Source organism: Lepisma saccharinum, unplaced genomic scaffold (assembly GCF_977018435.1).
Source record: "Lepisma saccharinum unplaced genomic scaffold, izLepSacc3.1 HAP1_SCAFFOLD_447, whole genome shotgun sequence".
In the NCBI taxonomy this organism is placed as follows: domain Eukaryota; kingdom Metazoa; phylum Arthropoda; class Insecta; order Zygentoma; family Lepismatidae; genus Lepisma; species Lepisma saccharinum.
The window spans coordinates 138,783-159,040 of record NW_028143144.1 but is presented as its reverse complement, the minus strand read 5'-3'; the positions used below and the strand labels follow the sequence as shown (position 1 = coordinate 159,040).

Below are 20,258 nucleotides of genomic sequence, written 5' to 3'. Positions count from 1 at the left end.
TCGAAATCGAAAAAATGGCTTAGGGGGGCGAGAAGCACTTCTTGGGGGGACGAGAAGGACATTGTCTTTTTCTTTATTCACTTTTTCACACTTTGCGTGGTTCGAACCTCATCAAATTTTACAATCTGGGAGGAGAGGTACTGAAATACCCGAATCCCAAGTTTTGTCTTCCTCGGTTAACCACAAGTACACTTTAACGGCCTTTTCCAGAAATGGCGGTTTGGGGGGGCGAGAAGGACGCATGCTCGCGGATTTAATTAGAAAAGTCACCCTTTCGACTTTGATTTAGGCTAGCCCTGCATGTTTTCGTGTATGGGAAAGATGTAGCTTCCATCCTAAGAAATTATTTGAGTTTCGCGCCAAAACGGGATTTTCTGTTCAAACTTGAAAAACCGTTAATATTTAGCATTTTTCATGAATTTCAAATGGAGAATCAAACGTTTCCCGTGACTCGAACACTCCACCCAGTGCTTAATTTACCGTCACGTTGTCTTCACCTACCACCCTGAGTTAGGCGTTAGCGCGATTCACCGGCTGGAGCCAGTTTCAACGCTTGTTTAGGGGCGAAGGTGCTGGCCGCTGGGGACGAAATCCGCCATTTTCCAAGATGGAGGCCGCGTTTTTGGAAATATCTCAAAATGGCATTTACCTTTTTTTGTTCTCTTGACTTGATCTAGGTCTGTGTAAAATTTCAACTCGATTGCTCGAAATCGAAAAAATGGCTTAGGGGGGCGAGAAGCACTTCTTGGGGGGACGAGAAGGACATTGTCTTTTTTTTATTCACTTTTTCACACTTTGCATGGTTCGAACCTCATCAAATTTTACAATCTGGGAGGAGAGGTACTGAAATACCCGAATCCCAAGTTTTGTTTTCCTCGGTTAACCACAAGTACACTTTAACGGCCTTTTCCAGAAATGGCGGTTTGGGGGGCGAGAAGGACGCATGCTCGCGGATTTAATTAGAAAAGTCACCCTTTCGACTTTGATTTAGGCTAGCCCTGCATGTTTTCGTGTATGGGAAAGATGTAGCTTCCATCCTAAGAAATTATTTGAGTTTCGCGCCAAAACGGGATTTTCTGTTCAAACTTGAAAAACCGTTAAGATTTAGCATTTTTGTGTGTTTCCCAGTCTCTTACCGTATATCGGTACATAGACCGTCAACCATTGAGCATAAGACTCAAGTCGGAAAAGGGAAATTTTTCCCAAGCTACTACTCTTTGACTTTAGTTGATCTTGTATCTGTTGCTTAATGTAACGATGGAGGTGCAAGTTTGCATAGTTGAAAAAGAGTAAATCAATTCATATTGATATATGGTGGGAATGGTGGCTCTTGAGCTTGCTAAGCATGCTCTTGAGCGTGCCCTGTGTATTACGTGGCGAGCACAGGGCGATACAGCACCTTTGCACAGGCTGCGAGTCACGATGAGATGGAACTACTACCACCTCCGAGGGCGATGAAGCTTGGCTTGAACCACGCTTGGAGTTTCAGATAGATTTATCTGTCTGGGGAAAGATAAGGAGTTGTAAGTTTCCCAGACTCTTACCGTATATCGGTACATAGACCGTCAACCATTGAGCATAAGACTCAAGTCGGAAAAGGGAAATTTTTCCCAAGCTACTACTCTTTGACTTTAGTTGATCTTGGATCTGTTGCTTAATGTAACGATGGAGGTGCAAGTTTGCATAGTTGAAAAAGAGTAAATCAATTCATATTGATATATGGTGGGAATGGTGGCTCTTGAGCTTGCTAAGCATGCTCTTGAGCGTGCCCTGTGTATTACGTGGCGAGCACAGGGCGATACAGCACCTTTGCACAGGTTGCGAGTCACGATGAGATGGAACTACCACCTCCGAGGGCGAAGGAGCTTGGCTTGAACCACGCTTGGAGTTTCAGATAGATTTATCTGTCTGAGCAAAGATAAGGATTTTTAAGTTTCCCAGTGTCTTACCTTATATCGGTACATAGACCGTCAACCAATGAGCATAAGACTCTAGTCGCAAAGGGAAAGTTTTCCCAAGGAATTACTCTTTGACTTTAGTTGATCTTGCATCTGTTGCTAAACGTAACGAAAAAGGTGCAAGTTTGCATAGTTAAAAAAGAGTAAATCAATTCATATTGATATATGGTGGGAATGGTGGCTCTTTGGCATGCTTAACATGCTCTTGAGCGTGCCCTGTGTATTGAGTGTCGAGCACAGGGCGATACAGCACCTTTGCACAGGCTGCGAGTCACGATGAGATGGAACTACTTTCCCAGTCTCTTACCGTATATCGGTACATAGACCGTCAACCAATGAGCATAAGACTCTAGTCGCAAAGGGAAAGTTTTCCCAAGGAATTACTCTTTGACTTTAGTTGATCTTGCATCTGTTGCTAAACGTAACGAAAAAGGTGCAAGTTTGCATAGTTAAAAAAGAGTAAATCAATTCATATTGACATATGGTGGGAATGGTGGCTCTTTGGCATGCTTAACATGCTCTTGAGCGTGCCCTGTGTATTGAGTGTCGAGCACAGGGCGATACAGCACCTTTGCACAGGCTGCGAGTCACGATGAGATGGAACTACTTTCCCAGTCTCTTACCGTATATCGGTACATAGACCGTCAACCAATGAGCATAAGACTCTAGTCGCAAAGGGAAAGTTTTCCCAAGGAATTACTCTTTGACTTTAGTTCATCTTGCATCTGTTGCTAAACGTAACGAAAAAGGTGCAAGTTTGCATAGTTAAAAAAGAGTAAATCAATTCATATTGACATATGGTGGGAATGGTGGCTCTTTGGCATGCTTAACATGCTCTTGAGCGTGCCCTGTGTATTGAGTGGCGAGCACAGGGCGATACAGCACCTTTGCACAGGCTGCGAGTCACGATGAGATGGAACTACTTTCCCAGTCTCTTACCGTATATCGGTACATAGACCGTCAACCAATGAGCATAAGACTCTAGTCGCAAAGGGAAAGTTTTCCCAAGGAATTACTCTTTGACTTTAGTTGATCTTGCATCTGTTGCTAAACGTAACGAAAAAGGTGCAAGTTTGCATAGTTAAAAAAGAGTAAATCAATTCATATTGACATATGGTGGGAATGGTGGCTCTTTGGCATGCTTAACATGCTCTTGAGCGTGCCCTGTGTATTGAGTGGCGAGCACAGGGCGATACAGCACCTTTGCACAGGTTGCGAGTCACGATGAGATGGAACTACCACCTCCGAGGGCGAAGGAGCTTGGCTTGAACCACGCTTGAAGTTTCAGATAGATTTATCTGTCTGGGCAAAGATAAGGATTTTTAAGTTTCCCAGTGTCTTACCTTATATCGGTACATAGACCGTCAACCAATGAGCATAAGACTCTAGTCGCAAAGGGAAAGTTTTCCCAAGGAATTACTCTTTGACTTTAGTTGATCTTGCATCTGTTGCTAAACGTAACGAAAAAGGTGCAAGTTTGCATAGTTAAAAAAGAGTAAATCAATTCATATTGATATATGGTGGGAATGGTGGCTCTTTGGCATGCTTAACATGCTCTTGAGCGTGCCCTGTGTATTGAGTGGCGAGCACAGGGCGATAAAGCACCTATGCACAGGCTGCGAGTCACGATGAGATGGAACTACTTTCCCAGTCTCTTACCGTATATCGGTACATAGACCGTCAACCAATGAGCATAAGACTCTAGTCGCAAAGGGAAAGTTTTCCCAAGGAATTACTCTTTGACTTTAGTTGATCTTGCATCTGTTGCTTAATGTAACGATGGAGGTGCAAGTTTGGATAGTTAAAAAAGAGTAAATCAATTCATATTGATATATGGTGGGAATGGTGGCTCTTTGGCATGCTTAACATGCTCTTGAGCGTGCCCTGTGTATTGAGTGGCGAGCACAGGGCGATAAAGCACCTATGCACAGGCTGCGAGTCACGATGAGATGGAACTACTTTCCCAGTCTCTTACCGTATATCGGTACATAGACCGTCAACCAATGAGCATAAGACTCTAGTCGCAAAGGGAAAGTTTTCCCAAGCAATTACTCTTTGACTTTAGTTGATCTTGCATCTGTTGCTTAATGTAACGATGGAGGTGCAAGTTTGGATAGTTAAAAAAGAGTAAATCAATTCATATTGATATATGGTGGGAATGGTGGCTCCTGTGCATGCTTGACATGCTCTTGAGCGTGCCCTGTGCATTACGTGGCGAGCACAGGGGAATATAGCAAGCTTGTCCCACTTGCGAGTCACGTTGAGGTGCACGGACCTCTGTTCAGGCATCGAGCTTAAGGCTCTAGTCTAATTCGAACCCAACTGTTCACCCGCCACGCAAGCAAACGGGGAGGTAGGTATACCAATCGGTATCAATGCCTTCACTGTCGGTCAACCGCCGTTTGCAATTTCGTGGATGGAGTAGGGATCATCCTTTCGGATGAGACCCGAAGCGAACGTTAGCTATGCGTTCAAAGGCAACCCCACTCACGTGGGATGTTGGGGTTGGAATTGTTTTCCGAAAAGCATTGCTGTATTCATAGTTTTCGGAAAATTCACGGCACCCATCTTTGTTTCTGCGCCGTGTACGAGTAAGTGACAGAGCCGCGCAAGCGGGAAGGTAGCCTTCCTTGGAAGACTGGTTGAACCTGAACCAAGTTTGTTGCTACTAACTTGTCAGCCCTCGTACACGGTGGTTCGCCTCCGACACGTGACTTAACCGTTTGTGCTCTTCCGAACGCATGTAGGTTGAACATCAGACACCTTGAATTGACTTACCCACCCTAGTGGGGAAGCTTAGCTTACCTCGGGAACTCCGGCTCATCCGAACGACTCTAGGATGAAGCTTGCACCGAGGTAAAGCATGGCATGTCAAATTAAGGTGCCTCTCAAGCGGATAACTTGCCTACCTCTGTTCTTCCGAACGTCTCTAGGCTGAGCACTCTGAGGGAAAGCAAGCTAAAACGTCAACCGTCGGAAACCGAGCGAGTTAAGAGAACCGGTCCTGCGGGAGCACTTGCCCACCTCGGGAACTCCGGCTCATCCGAACGAATGTAGGATGAAGCCTGCACCGAGTTAAAGCAATTCATTTTGTCAGCCCTCGCTGCCGAGAAGTGACGAGACGTCAATCGCCGGCGATCCTGCCTACCTCGGGAACTCCGGCTCATCCTAAAAGAAACTAGGTTGAAGCCTGCACCGTGGGAAAGCAAGGAACTCCGACGTTTTGACGGTAACTCGCCCACCTCTTCTCTTCCAAACGACTCTAGGTAGAGAGGGGTGGGATAGTGAGCTACTTTTTCACATTTCGGTTAGCGGGAAGTGACACAAGGTACCCGACCTGTGTTCGCTTGCCTACCTTGGGAACTCCGGTTCATCCGAACGACTCTAGGATGAAACCTGCACCAAGGGAAAGCAAGCTAGCTCTCTCTTTTCTCTCCCGGTGACGGCGATGCCTTCTCCGGTTTGCGTTGCATCGTTTCTGAAGTTGACCCGTCCGCTCTGCTCACTTTGGGAACTCCGGCTCGACCGAACGACTATAAGTCGAAGCCTGCACCGAAGGAAAGCAGCGTACGTGCCAGCCTCCGTGGCGAGACAACCTAAACCCGAAGGTTCCTGAGAACTTGGTACGGGTCGCCGTCGAAGCGTGCGTTCTCCGGAGCGCCGTCTTGAGTGGCTGCCTGTTGCCGTACAGGCACGGCTGTTCGCTGGAACAGAACCAGAACGCGGGCACGGTGCCAATCGAAGAAGTCGGTTCGCCGTTCCCGCGCGCAAACGAACGTCTCGAAGTTTCCAGCTTTAAATAAAGTGGAACTACGTAGACCTCTAACCGAAGTAGTGGGAGTAGTATAATTATGTTTTCTGGAAAGCGGTGTAACCTGTCGTTCTTCAAGCGTCAGTGTTGCGTTGCCTAAGTTAGTGGCGAGCCGCTTTCCTCGTTTAAAACATGGCACTCTGCCTCGCGCGAGTGCTGCATACGCACCGTATGCACCGTACCCTGGTTGATCCTGCCAGTAGTCATATGCTCGTCTCAAAGCCTAAGCCATGCATGTCTCAGTACAGACTTTACCAAAGTGAAACCGCGAATGGCTCATTACATCAGTTATGGTTCCTTAGATCGTACGCATCCTACTTGGATACCTGTGGCAATTCCAGAGCTAATACATGCTCACGGTGTCTCCGGCCGGGCAACCGGACGGGGTGCCGTTACCATTCAAAAGACCAAACGGTCCGCTTCTGCGGGCCGACTCATTTGGTGACTCTAAGTAACCTCTAGGCAGATCGCACGGTCAAGCACCGGCGACGCATCTATCAAATGTCTGCCTCATCACACTGTGGATGGTGGGTTATTGGCCCACCATGGTGATTACGGGTAACGGGGAATCAGGGTTCGATTCCGGAGAGGGAGCCTGAGAAACGGCTACCACATCTATGGAAGGCAGCAGGCACGCAAATTACCCACTCCCGGCACGGGGAGGTAGTGACGAAAAATAACGATGCGGGACTCATCCGAGGCCCCGTAATCGGAATGGATCCACCCTAAACAGTTGGGTGAACCTATCGGAGTGCAAGTCTGGTGCCAGCAGACGCGGTAAGTCCAGCTCCGATAGCGTATATTAAAGTTGCTGCGGTTAAAAAGCTCGTAGTTGGATCTGGGTCTCGGGCGGTCGGTTCGCCGTCAGGCGTTCAACTGGCCGTACCGGACGTCTTCTCGGTTTCCCCGGTCTGCTCTTCACCGAGTGGACCGGGGGATTCCGGGACGTTTACTTTGAACAAATTAAAGTGCTCAAAGCAGGCTATTCGCCTGGATGCTCCTTGCATGGAATAATGGAACAGGACCTCGGTTCTCTCTGTTGGTTTTCGAACCAGAGGTAATGATTAAAAGGGATTGACGGGGGCATTAGTATTGCGAGGGGAGAGGTGAAATTCTAGGATCCTCGCAAGACTACCTACAGCGAAAGCATTTGCCAAGAATGTCTTCATTAATCAAGAACGAAAGTTAGAGGTTCGAAGGCGATTAGATACCGCCCTAGTTCTAACCATAAACGATGCCATCCAGCGATGCGCAAGGTTCAAGAACACCGTGCGCGCAGCCTCCGGGAAACCAGAGATTTCGGGTTCCGGGGGGAGTATGGTTGCAAAGCTGAAACTTAAAGGAATTGACGGAAGGGCACCACAAGGCGTGGGACGTGCGGCTCAACTTGACTCAACACGGCAAACTTACCAGGCCCGGACACCGCAAGGATTGACAGATTGAGAGCTCTCTCGTGATTCGGTGGATGGTGGTGCATGGCCGATTTTAGTTGGTGGAGCGATTTGTCTGCTTGATTGCGATAACGAACGAGACTCCTGCCTATTAACTAGGCGTCGGGGTATGTGTTCCCCCGGCGCATCAAACCTCTTCTTAGAGGGACCGGTTGTCGCAAGCAGCAAGAGTGGGAGCTAAATCAGGTCAGTGATGCCCTTCGATGCCCTGGGCCGCACGCGCGTCACACTGAAGGAGACAACGCGTCTTCCCCTGCCGAGAGGTACGGGTAACCGCTGAACCTCCTTCGTGATAGGGACCGGGGATTGCAATTATTCCCCGCGAACGAGGAATGCCCAGTAAGCGCGAGTCATTAGCTCGCGTTGATCGAGTCCCTGCCCTTTGTGCACACCGCCCGTCGATGCATCCGATCGAGTGATACGGTGAGGCCTTTGGACCGACGCCCTGCGGGGGTTCCACCTTCCGCAGGAACCGTCGGGAAGACGGCCGAACCTGGTCACTTAGAGGAAGCAAAAGTCGTAACAAGGTTTGGGTAGGAGAACCTGCCCAAGGATCATTACCGTACGGTATATCCGCTTCTTCACCTTGTCTTCCATCCGCGAGTGCGTCGAAGGGGGACTCAGACTCCCGGAGCCGGCGGATGGTACGTAGTTGGTTTTTGAAGGGTCAAGAATCGGTCCTCGGCCCCCAACGGGGGCATTCCCCCTCGCAGGGAATGCCTGGCTGAGCGGGTGTGCGGAGTAAGGCGATTCCCCCTTCGCTCCACTACGTTTGTTTCTAAGGAGGGCTCCTCCGGAGCCCTTCGCCGGAAGTTCAGACCCCGGTTTCGACCGGGGGAGAACTCCCTAACCGGCATGTGTGGCCAGCCGGGGCTTCCGGCAGGTGGCGGATCGCTGGACTTGGGGTTTTGTGGGTACCCCAATGTCGGTACCCCATCACCCAGCCGACCACTTGGAGCTTTGCTTTGGAGCAATGTACATGACCGGCATTCGTGCGGCCCTACTATGAATGTTGAATGAATGGTTGTCTTTTGCAGTTACGTTCAACCTAACTGTAGAGCAAATGAAAGAAAGCACGTTGAGAATGAAAAAAGTTGCCGGGAGACATGCAATGCATGTCCGTCCGGCCGGCGCTTGCGTCGGCCAGACTGTAATTGACCTACACTTGCACAAGTGCGGGCAGAGATGTTTGTCTTTTGCAGTTAGGTGTAACCTAATTGTAGAGTAACTTAAAGAAAGCACGTGGAGAATGAAAAAAGTTGCCGGGAGACATGCAATGCATGTCCGTCCGGCCGGCGCTTGCGTCGGCCAGACTATAATTGCCCGGCACTTGCAAAAGTGCCGCCAGAGATGGCTGTCTTTTGCATTTAGGTTGTAGAGTAACTTAAAGAAAGCACGTGGAGAATGAAAAAAGTTGCCGGGACACATGCCATGGAAGTCCGTCCGGCCGGCGCTTGCGTCGGCCAGACTATAATTGCCCGGCACTTGCAAAAGTGCCGGCAGAGATGGCTGTCTTTTGCATTTAGGTTGTAGAGTAACTGAAAGAAAGCACGTTCAGAATGAAAAAAGTTGCCGGGAGACATGCAATGCATGTCCGTCCGGCCGGCGCTTGCTTCGGCCAGACTATAATTGCCCGGCACTTTCAAAGTTGCACGTTAACAGGGGTAGGTGAGACTCGACCTTTAAAGGTATCGCCCCGCTAAAACATGCACCCGAACCCCGTCTCGGGGGTAGGTATCATCCGGGGGGGCTCGCGAGGGCGCTTCCCGATGAACAGACACATTATTCCGCCGGAGTGCGACCTGTCGCACTCCAGCAAACCTAAACAACCCCAGGCGGGGGATCACTTGGCTCGTGGGTCGATGAAGAACGCAGCTAGCTGCGAGTCAATTTGCGATCTGCAAAACAGAGAGCATCGACGGTTTCGAATGCACATTGCGGCCCGGGTCTTTACCTGGGTCGGTCCTGGTTGAGTGTCGGAAGTTTCTAAATGACACAAGTGCTCTTGCGAGCACAGCGCGTGTAACAGCACGCCACGAAAGTCTCGCGGCCGCCTCTCTCAGCGAGGTAAGAGCGGTCGCGAGGTCGAATCCGAAACAGGATCATTAGGAGTCGGCCGCGAGGTCGTCTTCTCGGAGGACTCCATTCTAGTACAAGAAGTGGAAAGACCGGTCTACGGATCCGGGCTTCATTCACCCAGGATTTTTGCCTTCAACGGCAATCTCTGGAGCAAAAGCCGAATAGAAAGTAAAGGTGGGAAGAAAACTGAGGAGGGTGATATTGTGTCACTGCCACATTATGTTGATTGTACAAGTTTCTTGGGAAGCTTTATTCTCCCAGATTATTCTTTGCCTTTCACGGCAATCTCTGGAGCAAAAGCCGAATAGAATGTCAAGCTGGGAAGAAAAAAAGAGGATGATGATAATGTGTCACTGCCACATTGCCTTGCTTGTACAAGTTTCTTGGGAAGCTTTATTGTCCCAGAATTTTTTTTGCCTTTGACGGCAATATCTGGAGCAAAAGCCGAATAGAAAGTAAAGCTGGGAAGAAAACAGAGGAGGATGATATTGTGTCACTGCCACATTATGTATCTTGTACAAGTTTCTTGGGAAGCTTTATTCTCCCAGATGATTTTTTGACTTTAACGGCAATCTCTGGAGCAAAAGCCGAATAGAAAGTAAAGCTGGGAAGAAAACAGAGGTGGATGATATAGTGTCACTGCCACATTGCGTTGCTTGTACAAGTTTCTTGGGAAGCTTTATTGTCCCTGAATTTTTGCCTTTAACGGCAATCTCTGGAGCAAAAGCCGAATAGAAAGTAAAGCTGGGAAGAAAACAGAGAAGCAGATTTGTGTGCCCTTGCCACATTGCGGTGCTTGTAGATGGTTGTTGGGAAGATCCATTCTCCCAGAATTTTTTCCTTTAACGGTAATCTCTGGAGCAAAAGCCGAACAGAAAGCCAAGCTGGGAAGAAAAGAGAGGAGGATGATATTGTGTCACTGCCACATTATGTTGCTTGTACAAGTTTCTTGGGAAGCTTTTTTCTCCCAGAATTTTTGCCTTTAACGGCAATCTCTGGAGCAAAAGCCGAATAGAAAGTAAAGGTGGGAAGAAAACTGAGGAGGATGATGATGTGTCACTGCCACATTATGTTTCTTGTACAAGTTTCTTGGGAAGCTTTATTCTCCCAGATTATTTTTTGCCTTTAACGGCAATCTCTGGAGCAAAAGCCGAATAGAAAGTCAAGCTGGGAAGCTTCATTCTCCCAGAACTTTTACCATTAACGGCAATCTCTGGAGCAAAAGCCGAATTGAAAGTAAAGCTGGGAAGAAAACTGAGGAGGAGAATTGTTTGTGTGTGTGCCTTTGCAACATTACCGTCCTTTTAGAAGTTTGTGGAGAAGCTTCATTCACCCAGGATTTTTGCCTTCAACGGCAATCTCTGGAGCAAAAGCCGAATAGAAAGTAAAGGTGGGAAGAAAACTGAGGAGGGTGATATTGTGTCACTGCCACATTATGTTGATTGTACAAGTTTCTTGGGAAGCTTTATTCTCCCAGATTATTCTTTGCCTTTCACGGCAATCTCTGGAGCAAAAGCCGAATAGAATGTCAAGCTGGGAAGAAAAAAAGAGGAGGATGATAATGTGTCACTGCCACATTATGTTGATTGTACAAGTTTCTTGGGAAGATTTATTCTCCCAGATTATTTTTTGCCTTTAACGGCAATCTCTGGAGCAAAAGCCGAATTGAAAGTCAAGCTGGGAAGAAAACAGAGGAGGATGATATTGTGTCACTGCCACATTATGTTGATTGTACAAGTTTCTTGGGAAGCTTTATTGTCCCAGAATTTTTTTTGCCTTTGACGGTAATCTCTGGAGCAAAAGCCGAATAGAAAGTCAAGCTGGGAAGAAAACAGGGGAGGATGATATTGTGTCACTGCCACATTGCCTTGCTCGTACAAGTTTCTTGGGAAGCTTTATTGTCCCAGAATTTTTTTTGCCTTTGACGGCAATATCTGGAGCAAAAGCCGAATAGAAAGTAAAGCTGGGAAGAAAACAGAGGAGGATGATATTGTGTCACTGCCACATTATGTATCTTGTACAAGTTTCTTGGGAAGCTTTATTCTCCCAGATGATTTTTTGACTTTAACGGCAATCTCTGGAGCAAAAGCCGAATAGAAAGTAAAGCTGGGAAGAAAACAGAGGTGGATGATATAGTGTCACTGCCACATTGCGTTGCTTGTACAAGTTTCTTGGGAAGCTTTATTGTCCCTGAATTTTTGCCTTTAACGGCAATCTCTGGAGCAAAAGCCGAATAGAAAGTAAAGCCGGGAAGAAAACAGAGAAGCAGATTTGTGTGCCTTTGCCACATTGCGGTGCTTGTAGATGGTTGTTGGGAAGATCCATTCTCCCAGAATTTTTGCCTTTAACGGTAATCTCTGGAGCAAAAGCCGAACAGAAAGCCAAGCTGGGAAGAAAAGAGAGGAGGATGATATTGTGTCACTGCCACATTATGTTGCTTGTACAAGTTTCTTGGGAAGCTTTTTTCTCCCAGAATTTTTGCCTTTAACGGCAATCTCTGGAGCAAAAGCCGAATAGAAAGTAAAGGTGGGAAGAAAACTGAGGAGGATGATGATGTGTCACTGCCACATTATGTTGCTTGTACAAGTTTCTTGGGAAGCTTTATTCTCCCAGATTATTTTTTGCCTTTAACGGCAATCTCTGGAGCAAAAGCCGAATAGAAAGTCAAGCTGGGAAGCTTCATTCACCCAGAACTTTTACCATTAACGGCAATCTCTGGAGCAAAAGCCGAATTGAAAGTCAAGCTGGGAAGAAAACAGAGGCGAAGGAGATTTGTGCGGGTGTCACTGCCACATTGCGTTGCTTGTTCAAGTTTCTTGGGAAGCTTTATTCTCCCAGAATTTTTTTTGCCTTTGACGGTAATCTCTGGAGCAAAAGCCGAATAGAAAGTCAAGCTGGGAAGAAAAGTGAGGAGGATGATATTGTGTCAATGCCACATTGCCTTGCTTGTACAAGTTTCTTGGGAAGCTTTTTTCTCCCAGAATTTTTGCCTTTGACGGCAATCTCTGGAGCAAAAGCCGAATAGAAAGTAAAGGTGGGAAGAAAACTGAGGAGGATGATGATGTGTCACTGCCACATTATGTTGCTTGTACAAGTTTCTTGGGAAGCTTTATTCTCCCAGATAATTTTTTGCCTTTAACGGCAATCTCTGGAGCAAAAGCCGAATAGAAAGTCAAGCTGGGAAGCTTCATTCACAAAGAACTTTTACCATTAACGGCAATCTCTGGAGCAAAAGCCGAATTGAAAGTCAAGCTGGGAAGAAAACAGTGGCGAAGGAGATTTGTGCGGGTGTCACTGCCACATTGCGTTGCTTGTTCAAGTTTCTTGGGAAGCTTTATTCTCCCAGAATTTTTTTTGCCTTTGACGGTAATCTCTGGAGCAAAAGCCGAATAGAAAGTCAAGCTGGGAAGAAAAGTGAGGAGGATGATATTGTGTCAATGCCACATTGCCTTGCTTGTACAAGTTTCTTGGGAAGCTTTATTCTCCCAGAATTTTTGCCTTTGACGGCAATCTCTGGAGCAAAAGCCGAATAGAAAGTCAAGCTGGGAAGAAAACGGAGGAGGATGATATTGTGTCACTGCCACATTGCGTTGCTTGTACAAGTTTCTTGGGAAGATTTATTCTCCCAGAACTTTTGCCTTTGACGGCAATCTGTGGAGCAAAAGCCGAATAGAAAGTCAAGCTGGGAAGCTTTATTATTCTCCCAGAACTTTTAACTTTGACTGTAATCACTGGTGCAAAAACCGAATAGAAAGTCAAGCTGGGAAGAAAACGGATGGTATTGTGTCAATGCTTGTACAAGTTTCTTGGGAAGCTATATTGTCCCAGAATTGTTGCCTTTGACGGTAATCTCTGGAGCAAAAGCCGAATAGAAAGTCAAGCTGGGAAGAAAAGTTAGGAGGATGATATTGTGTCAATGCCACATTATGTATCTTGTACAAGTTTCTTGGGAAGCTTTATTCTCCCAGAATTTTTGCCTTTGACGGCAATCTCTGGAGCAAAGGCCGAATAGAAAGTCAAGCTGGGAAGAAAACTGAGGAGGATGATATTGTGTCACTGCCACATTGCGTTGCTTGTACAAGTTTCTTGGGAAGCTTTATTCTCCCAGAATTTTTGCCTTTGACGGCAATCTCTGGAGCAAAAGCCGAATAGAAAGTCAAGCTGGGAAGAAAACGGAGGAGGATGATGTTGTGTCAATTGCGTTGCTTGTACAAGTTTCTTGGGAAGATTTATTCTCCCAGAACTTTTGCCTTTGACGGCAATCTGTGGAGCAAAAACCGAATAGAAAGTCAAGCTGGGAAGCTTTATTATTCTCCCAGAACTTTTAACTTTGACTGTATTCACTGGAGAAAAAGCCGAATAGAAAGTCAAGCTGGGAAGAAAACGGATGATATTGTGTCAATGCTTGTACAAGTTTCTTTCGAAGCTATATTGTCCCAGAATTGTTGCCTTTGACGGTAATCTCTGGAGCAAGAGCCGAATAGAAAGTAAAGGTGGGAAGAAATCTGAGGAGGGTGATATTGTGTCACTGCCACATTATGTTGATTGTACAAGTTTCTTGGGAACCCTTATTGTCACAGAATTTTTTTTGCCTTTCACGGCAATCTCTGGAGCAAAAGCCGAATTGAAAGTCAAGCTGGGAAGAAAACAGAGGAGGATGATATTGTGTCACTGCCACATTGAGTTGCTTGTACAAAGTTTATTGGGAAGCTTTATTGTCCCAGAATTTTTTTTTGCCTTTAACGGTAATCTCTGGAGCAAAAGCCGAATAGAAAGTAAAGCTGGGAACCTTTATTCTCCCAGAACTTTTACCTTTGACGGCGATCTCTGGAGCAAAAGCCGAATAGAAAGTAAAGCTGGGAAGAAAACGGAGAAGGATGATATTGTGTCAATGCCACATTGCTTTGCTTGTACAAGGTTCTTGGGAAGCTTTATTCTCCCAGAATTTTTTTTGCCTTTGACGGCAATCTCTGGAGCAAAAGCCGAATTGAAAGTCAAGCTGGGAAGAAAACAGAGGAGGATGATATTGTGTCACTGCCACATTGAGTTGCTTGTACAAGTTTCTTGGGAAGCTTTATTGTCCCAGAATTTTTTTTGCCTTTAACGGTAATCTCTGGAGCAAAAGCCGAATAGAAAGTAAAGCTGGGAACCTTTATTTTCCCAGAACTTTTACCTTTGACGTCGATCTCTGGAGCAAAAGCCGAATAGAAAGTAAAGCTGGGAAGAAAACTGAGGAGGAGAATTGTTTGTGTGTGTGCCTTTGCAACATTACCGTCCTTTTAGAAGTTTGTGGAGAAGCTTCATTCACCCAGGATTTTTGCCTTCAACGGCAATCTCTGGAGCAAAAGCCGAATAGAAAGTAAAGGTGGGAAGAAAACTGAGGAGGGTGATATTGTGTCACTGCCACATTATGTTGATTGTACAAGTTTCTTGGGAAGCTTTAATCTCCCAGATTATTTTTTGCCTTTAACGGCAATCTCTGGAGCAAAAGCCGAATAGAATGTCTAGCTGGGAAAAAAACAAATGAGGATGATATTGTGTCACTACCACATTATGTTGCTTGTACAAGTTTCTTGGGAAGCTTTATTCTCCCAGATAATTTTTTGCCTTTAACGGCAATCTCTGGAGCAAAAGCCGAATAGAAAGTCAAGCTGGGAAGCTTCATTCACCCAGAACTTTTACCATTAACGGCAATCTCTGGAGCAAAAGCCGAATTGAAAGTCAAGCTGGGAAGAAAACAGTGGCGAAGGAGATTTGTGCGGGTGTCACTGCCACATTGCGTTGCTTGTTCAAGTTTCTTGGGAAGCTTTATTCTCCCAGAATTTTTTTTGCCTTTGACGGTAATCTCTGGAGCAAAAGCCGAATAGAAAGTCAAGCTGGGAAGAAAAGTGAGGAGGATGATATTGTGTCAATGCCACATTGCCTTGCTTGTACAAGTTTCTTGGGAAGCTTTATTCTCCCAGAATTTTTGCCTTTGACGGCAATCTCTGGAGCAAAAGCCGAATAGAAAGTCAAGCTGGGAAGAAAACTGAGGAGGATGATATTGTGTCACTGCCACATTGCGTTGCTTGTACAAGTTTCTTGGGAAGATTTATTCTCCCAGAACTTTTGCCTTTGACGGCAATCTGTGGAGCAAAAGCCGAATAGAAAGTCAAGCTGGGAAGCTTTATTATTCTCCCAGAACTTTTAACTTTGACTGTAATCACTGGTGCAAAAACCGAATAGAAAGTCAAGCTGGGAAGAAAACGGATGGTATTGTGTCAATGCTTGTACAAGTTTCTTGGGAAGCTATATTGTCCCAGAATTGTTGCCTTTGACGGTAATCTCTGGAGCAAAAGCCGAATAGAAAGTCAAGCTGGGAAGAAAAGTTAGGAGGATGATATTGTGTCAATGCCACATTATGTATCTTGTACAAGTTTCTTGGGAAGCTTTATTCTCCCAGAATTTTTGCCTTTGACGGCAATCTCTGGAGCAAAGGCCGAATAGAAAGTCAAGCTGGGAAGAAAACTGAGGAGGATGATATTGTGTCACTGCCACATTGCGTTGCTTGTACAAGTTTCTTGGGAAGCTTTATTCTCCCAGAATTTTTGCCTTTGACGGCAATCTCTGGAGCAAAAGCCGAATAGAAAGTCAAGCTGGGAAGAAAACGGAGGAGGATGATGTTGTGTCAATTGCGTTGCTTGTACAAGTTTCTTGGGAAGATTTATTCTCCCAGAACTTTTGCCTTTGACGGCAATCTGTGGAGCAAAAGCCGAATAGAAAGTCAAGCTGGGAAGCTTTATTATTCTCCCAGAACTTTTAACTTTGACTGTATTCACTGGAGAAAAAGCCGAATAGAAAGTCAAGCTGGGAAGAAAACGGATGATATTGTGTCAATGCTTGTACAAGTTTCTTTCGAAGCTATATTGTCCCAGAATTGTTGCCTTTGACGGTAATCTCTGGAGCAAGAGCCGAATAGAAAGTAAAGGTGGGAAGAAATCTGAGGAGGGTGATATTGTGTCACTGCCACATTATGTTGATTGTACAAGTTTCTTGGGAACCCTTATTGTCACAGAATTTTTTTTGCCTTTCACGGCAATCTCTGGAGCAAAAGCCGAATTGAAAGTCAAGCTGGGAAGAAAACAGAGGAGGATGATATTGTGTCACTGCCACATTGAGTTGCTTGTACAAAGTTTATTGGGAAGCTTTATTGTCCCAGAATTTTTTTTTGCCTTTAACGGTAATCTCTGGAGCAAAAGCCGAATAGAAAGTAAAGCTGGGAACCTTTATTCTCCCAGAACTTTTACCTTTGACGGCGATCTCTGGAGCAAAAGCCGAATAGAAAGTAAAGCTGGGAAGAAAACGGAGAAGGATGATATTGTGTCAATGCCACATTGCTTTGCTTGTACAAGGTTCTTGGGAAGCTTTATTCTCCCAGAATTTTTTTTGCCTTTGACGGCAATCTCTGGAGCAAAAGCCGAATTGAAAGTCAAGCTGGGAAGAAAACAGAGGAGGATGATATTGTGTCACTGCCACATTGAGTTGCTTGTACAAGTTTCTTGGGAAGCTTTATTGTCCCAGAATTTTTTTTGCCTTTAACGGTAATCTCTGGAGCAAAAGCCGAATAGAAAGTAAAGCTGGGAACCTTTATTTTCCCAGAACTTTTACCTTTGACGTCGATCTCTGGAGCAAAAGCCGAATAGAAAGTAAAGCTGGGAAGAAAACTGAGGAGGAGAATTGTTTGTGTGTGTGCCTTTGCAACATTACCGTCCTTTTAGAAGTTTGTGGAGAAGCTTCATTCACCCAGGATTTTTGCCTTCAACGGCAATCTCTGGAGCAAAAGCCGAATAGAAAGTAAAGGTGGGAAGAAAACTGAGGAGGGTGATATTGTGTCACTGCCACATTATGTTGATTGTACAAGTTTCTTGGGAAGCTTTAATCTCCCAGATTATTTTTTGCCTTTAACGGCAATTTCTGGAGCAAAAGCCGAATAGAATGTCTAGCTGGGAAAAAAACAAATGAGGATGATATTGTGTCACTACCACATTATGTTGCTTGTACAAGTTTCTTGGGAAGCTTTATTCTCCCAGATTATTTTTTGCCTTTAACGGCAATCTCTGGAGCAAAAGCCGAATTGAAAGTCAAGCTAGGAAGAAAACAGAGGAGGATGATATTGTGTCACTGCCACATTGAGTTGCTTGTACAAGTTTCTTGGGAAGCTTTTTTGTCCCAGAATTTTTTTTGCCTTTAACGGTAATCTCTGGAGCAAAAGCCGAATAGAAAGTAAAGCTGGGAAGAAAACTGAGAAGGAGAATTGTTTGTGTGTGTGTGTGCCTTTGCCACATTACCGTGCTTTTAGAAGTTTGTGGAGAAGTCAAGCTGGGAAGAAAACTGAGGTGGATCATATTTTGTCAATGACACATTGGCTTGCTTGTACAAGTTTCTTGGGAAGCTTTATTCTCCCAGAATTTTTGCCTTTAACGGTAATCTCTGGAGCAAAAGCCGAATGGAAAGTCAAGCTGGGAATCTTCATTTTCCCACATCTTTTACCTTTGACGGTAATCTGTGGAGCAAAAGTCGAATAGAAAGTAAAGCTGGGAAGCTTTATTCTCCAAGAACTTTTACCTTTGACGGTAATCTCTGGAGCAAAAGCCGAATAGAAAGTCAGGCTGGGAAGGAAACGTAGGAGGAGGAGATTTGTGAGGGTGTCACTGCCACATTGCGTTGCTTGTACAAGTTTCTTGGGAAGCTTTATTGTCCCAGAATCTTTGCCTTTGACGGCAATCTCTGGAGCAAAAGCCGAATAGAAAGTCAAGCTGGGAAGAAAACGGAGGAGGATGATATTGTGTCACTGCCACATTGCGTTGCTTGTACAAGTTTCTTGGGAAGATTTATTCTCCCAGAATTTTTGCCTTTGACGGCAATCTCTGGAGCAAAAGCCGAATAGAAAGTCAAGCTGGGAAGAAAACGGAGGAGGATGATATTGTGTCAATGCCACATTGCGTTGCTTGTACAAGTTTCTTGTTAAGCTTTATTCTCCCAGAATTTTTGCCTTTGACGGCAATCTGTGGAGCAAAAGCCGAATAGTAAGTCAAGCTGGGAAGCTTTATTATTCTCCCAGAACTTTTAACTTTGACTGTAATCACTGGAGCAAAAGCCGAATAAAAAGTCAAGCTGGGAAGAAAACGGATGATATTGTGTCAATGCTTGTACAAGTTTCTTGGGAAGCTTTATTCTCCCAGATTATTTTTTGCCTTTAACGGCAATCTCTGGAGCAAAAGCCGAATAGAAAGTCAAGCTGGGAAGCTTCATTCACCCAGAACTTTTACCATTAACGGCAATCTCTGGAGCAAAAGCCGAATTGAAAGTCAAGCTGGGAAGAAAACAGAGGCGAAGGAGATTTGTGCGGGTGTCACTGCCACATTGCGTTGCTTGTTCAAGTTTCTTGGGAAGCTTTATTCTCCCAGAATTTTTTTTGCCTTTGACGGTAATCTCTGGAGCAAAAGCCGAATAGAAAGTCAAGCTGGGAAGAAAAGTGAGGAGGATGATATTGTGTCAATGCCACATTGCCTTGCTTGTACAAGTTTCTTGGGAAGCTTTTTTCTCCCAGAATTTTTGCCTTTGACGGCAATCTCTGGAGCAAAAGCCGAATAGAAAGTAAAGGTGGGAAGAAAACTGAGGAGGATGATGATGTGTCACTGCCACATTATGTTGCTTGTACAAGTTTCTTGGGAAGCTTTATTCTCCCAGATAATTTTTTGCCTTTAACGGCAATCTCTGGAGCAAAAGCCGAATAGAAAGTCAAGCTGGGAAGCTTCATTCACCCAGAACTTTTACCATTAACGGCAATCTCTGGAGCAAAAGCCGAATTGAAAGTCAAGCTGGGAAGAAAACAGAGGCGAAGGAGATTTGTGCGGGTGTCACTGCCACATTGCGTTGCTTGTTCAAGTTTCTTGGGAAGCTTTATTCTCCCAGAATTTTTTTTGCCTTTGACGGTAATCTCTGGAGCAAAAGCCGAATAGAAAGTCAAGCTGGGAAGAAAAGTGAGGAGGATGATATTGTGTCAATGCCACATTGCCTTGCTTGTACAAGTTTCTTGGGAAGCTTTATTCTCCCAGAATTTTTGCCTTTGACGGCAATCTCTGGAGCAAAAGCCGAATAGAAAGTCAAGCTGGGAAGAAAACGGAGGAGGATGATATTGTGTCACTGCCACATTGCGTTGCTTGTACAAGTTTCTTGGGAAGATTTATTCTCCCAGAACTTTTGCCTTTGACGGCAATCTGTGGAGCAAAAGCCGAATAGAAAGTCAAGCTGGGAAGCTTTATTATTCTCCCAGAACTTTTAACTTTGACTGTAATCACTGGAGCAAAAACCGAATAGAAAGTCAAGCTGGGAAGAAAACGGATGGTATTGTGTCAATGCTTGTACAAGTTTCTTGGGAAGCTATATTGTCCCAGAATTGTTGCCTTTGACGGTAATCTCTGGAGCAAAAGCCGAATAGAAAGTCAAGCTGGGAAGAAAAGTTAGGAGGATGATATTGTGTCAATGCCACATTATGTATCTTGTACAAGTTTCTTGGGAAGCTTTATTCTCCCAGAATTTTTGCCTTTGACGGCAATCTCTGGAGCAAAGGCCGAATAGAAAGTCAAGCTGGGAAGAAAACTGAGGAGGATGATATTGTGTCACTGCCACATTGCGTTGCTTGTACAAGTTTCTTGGGAAGCTTTATTCTCCCAGAATTTTTGCCTTTGACGGCAATCTCTGGAGCAAAAGCCGAATAGAAAGTCAAGCTGGGAAGAAAACGGAGGAGGATGATGTTGTGTCAATTGCGTTGCTTGTACAAGTTTCTTGGGAAGATTTATTCTCCCAGAACTTTTGCCTTTGACGGCAATCTGTGGAGCAAAAGCCGAATAGAAAGTCAAGCTGGGAAGCTTTATTATTCTCCCAGAACTTTTAACTTTGACTGTATTTACTGGAGAA

The 20,258-nt window shown here is 45.3% G+C and overlaps 2 non-coding genes across 2 annotated transcripts; both read left to right on the top strand.

Moving 5' to 3' along the window:
- The first annotated feature begins 5,949 nt into the window (after window positions 1-5,949).
- Window positions 5,950-7,780, top strand: LOC145982838 (small subunit ribosomal RNA). The gene has a single exon (XR_014441156.1). It is a non-coding gene; the product is annotated as a small subunit ribosomal RNA (ribosomal RNA).
- A 1,267-nt stretch (window positions 7,781-9,047) lies between these two features.
- On the top strand, window positions 9,048-9,199 carry LOC145982837 (5.8S ribosomal RNA). The gene has a single exon (XR_014441155.1). It is a non-coding gene; the product is annotated as a 5.8S ribosomal RNA (ribosomal RNA).
- Window positions 9,200-20,258: the final 11,059 nt, after the last annotated feature.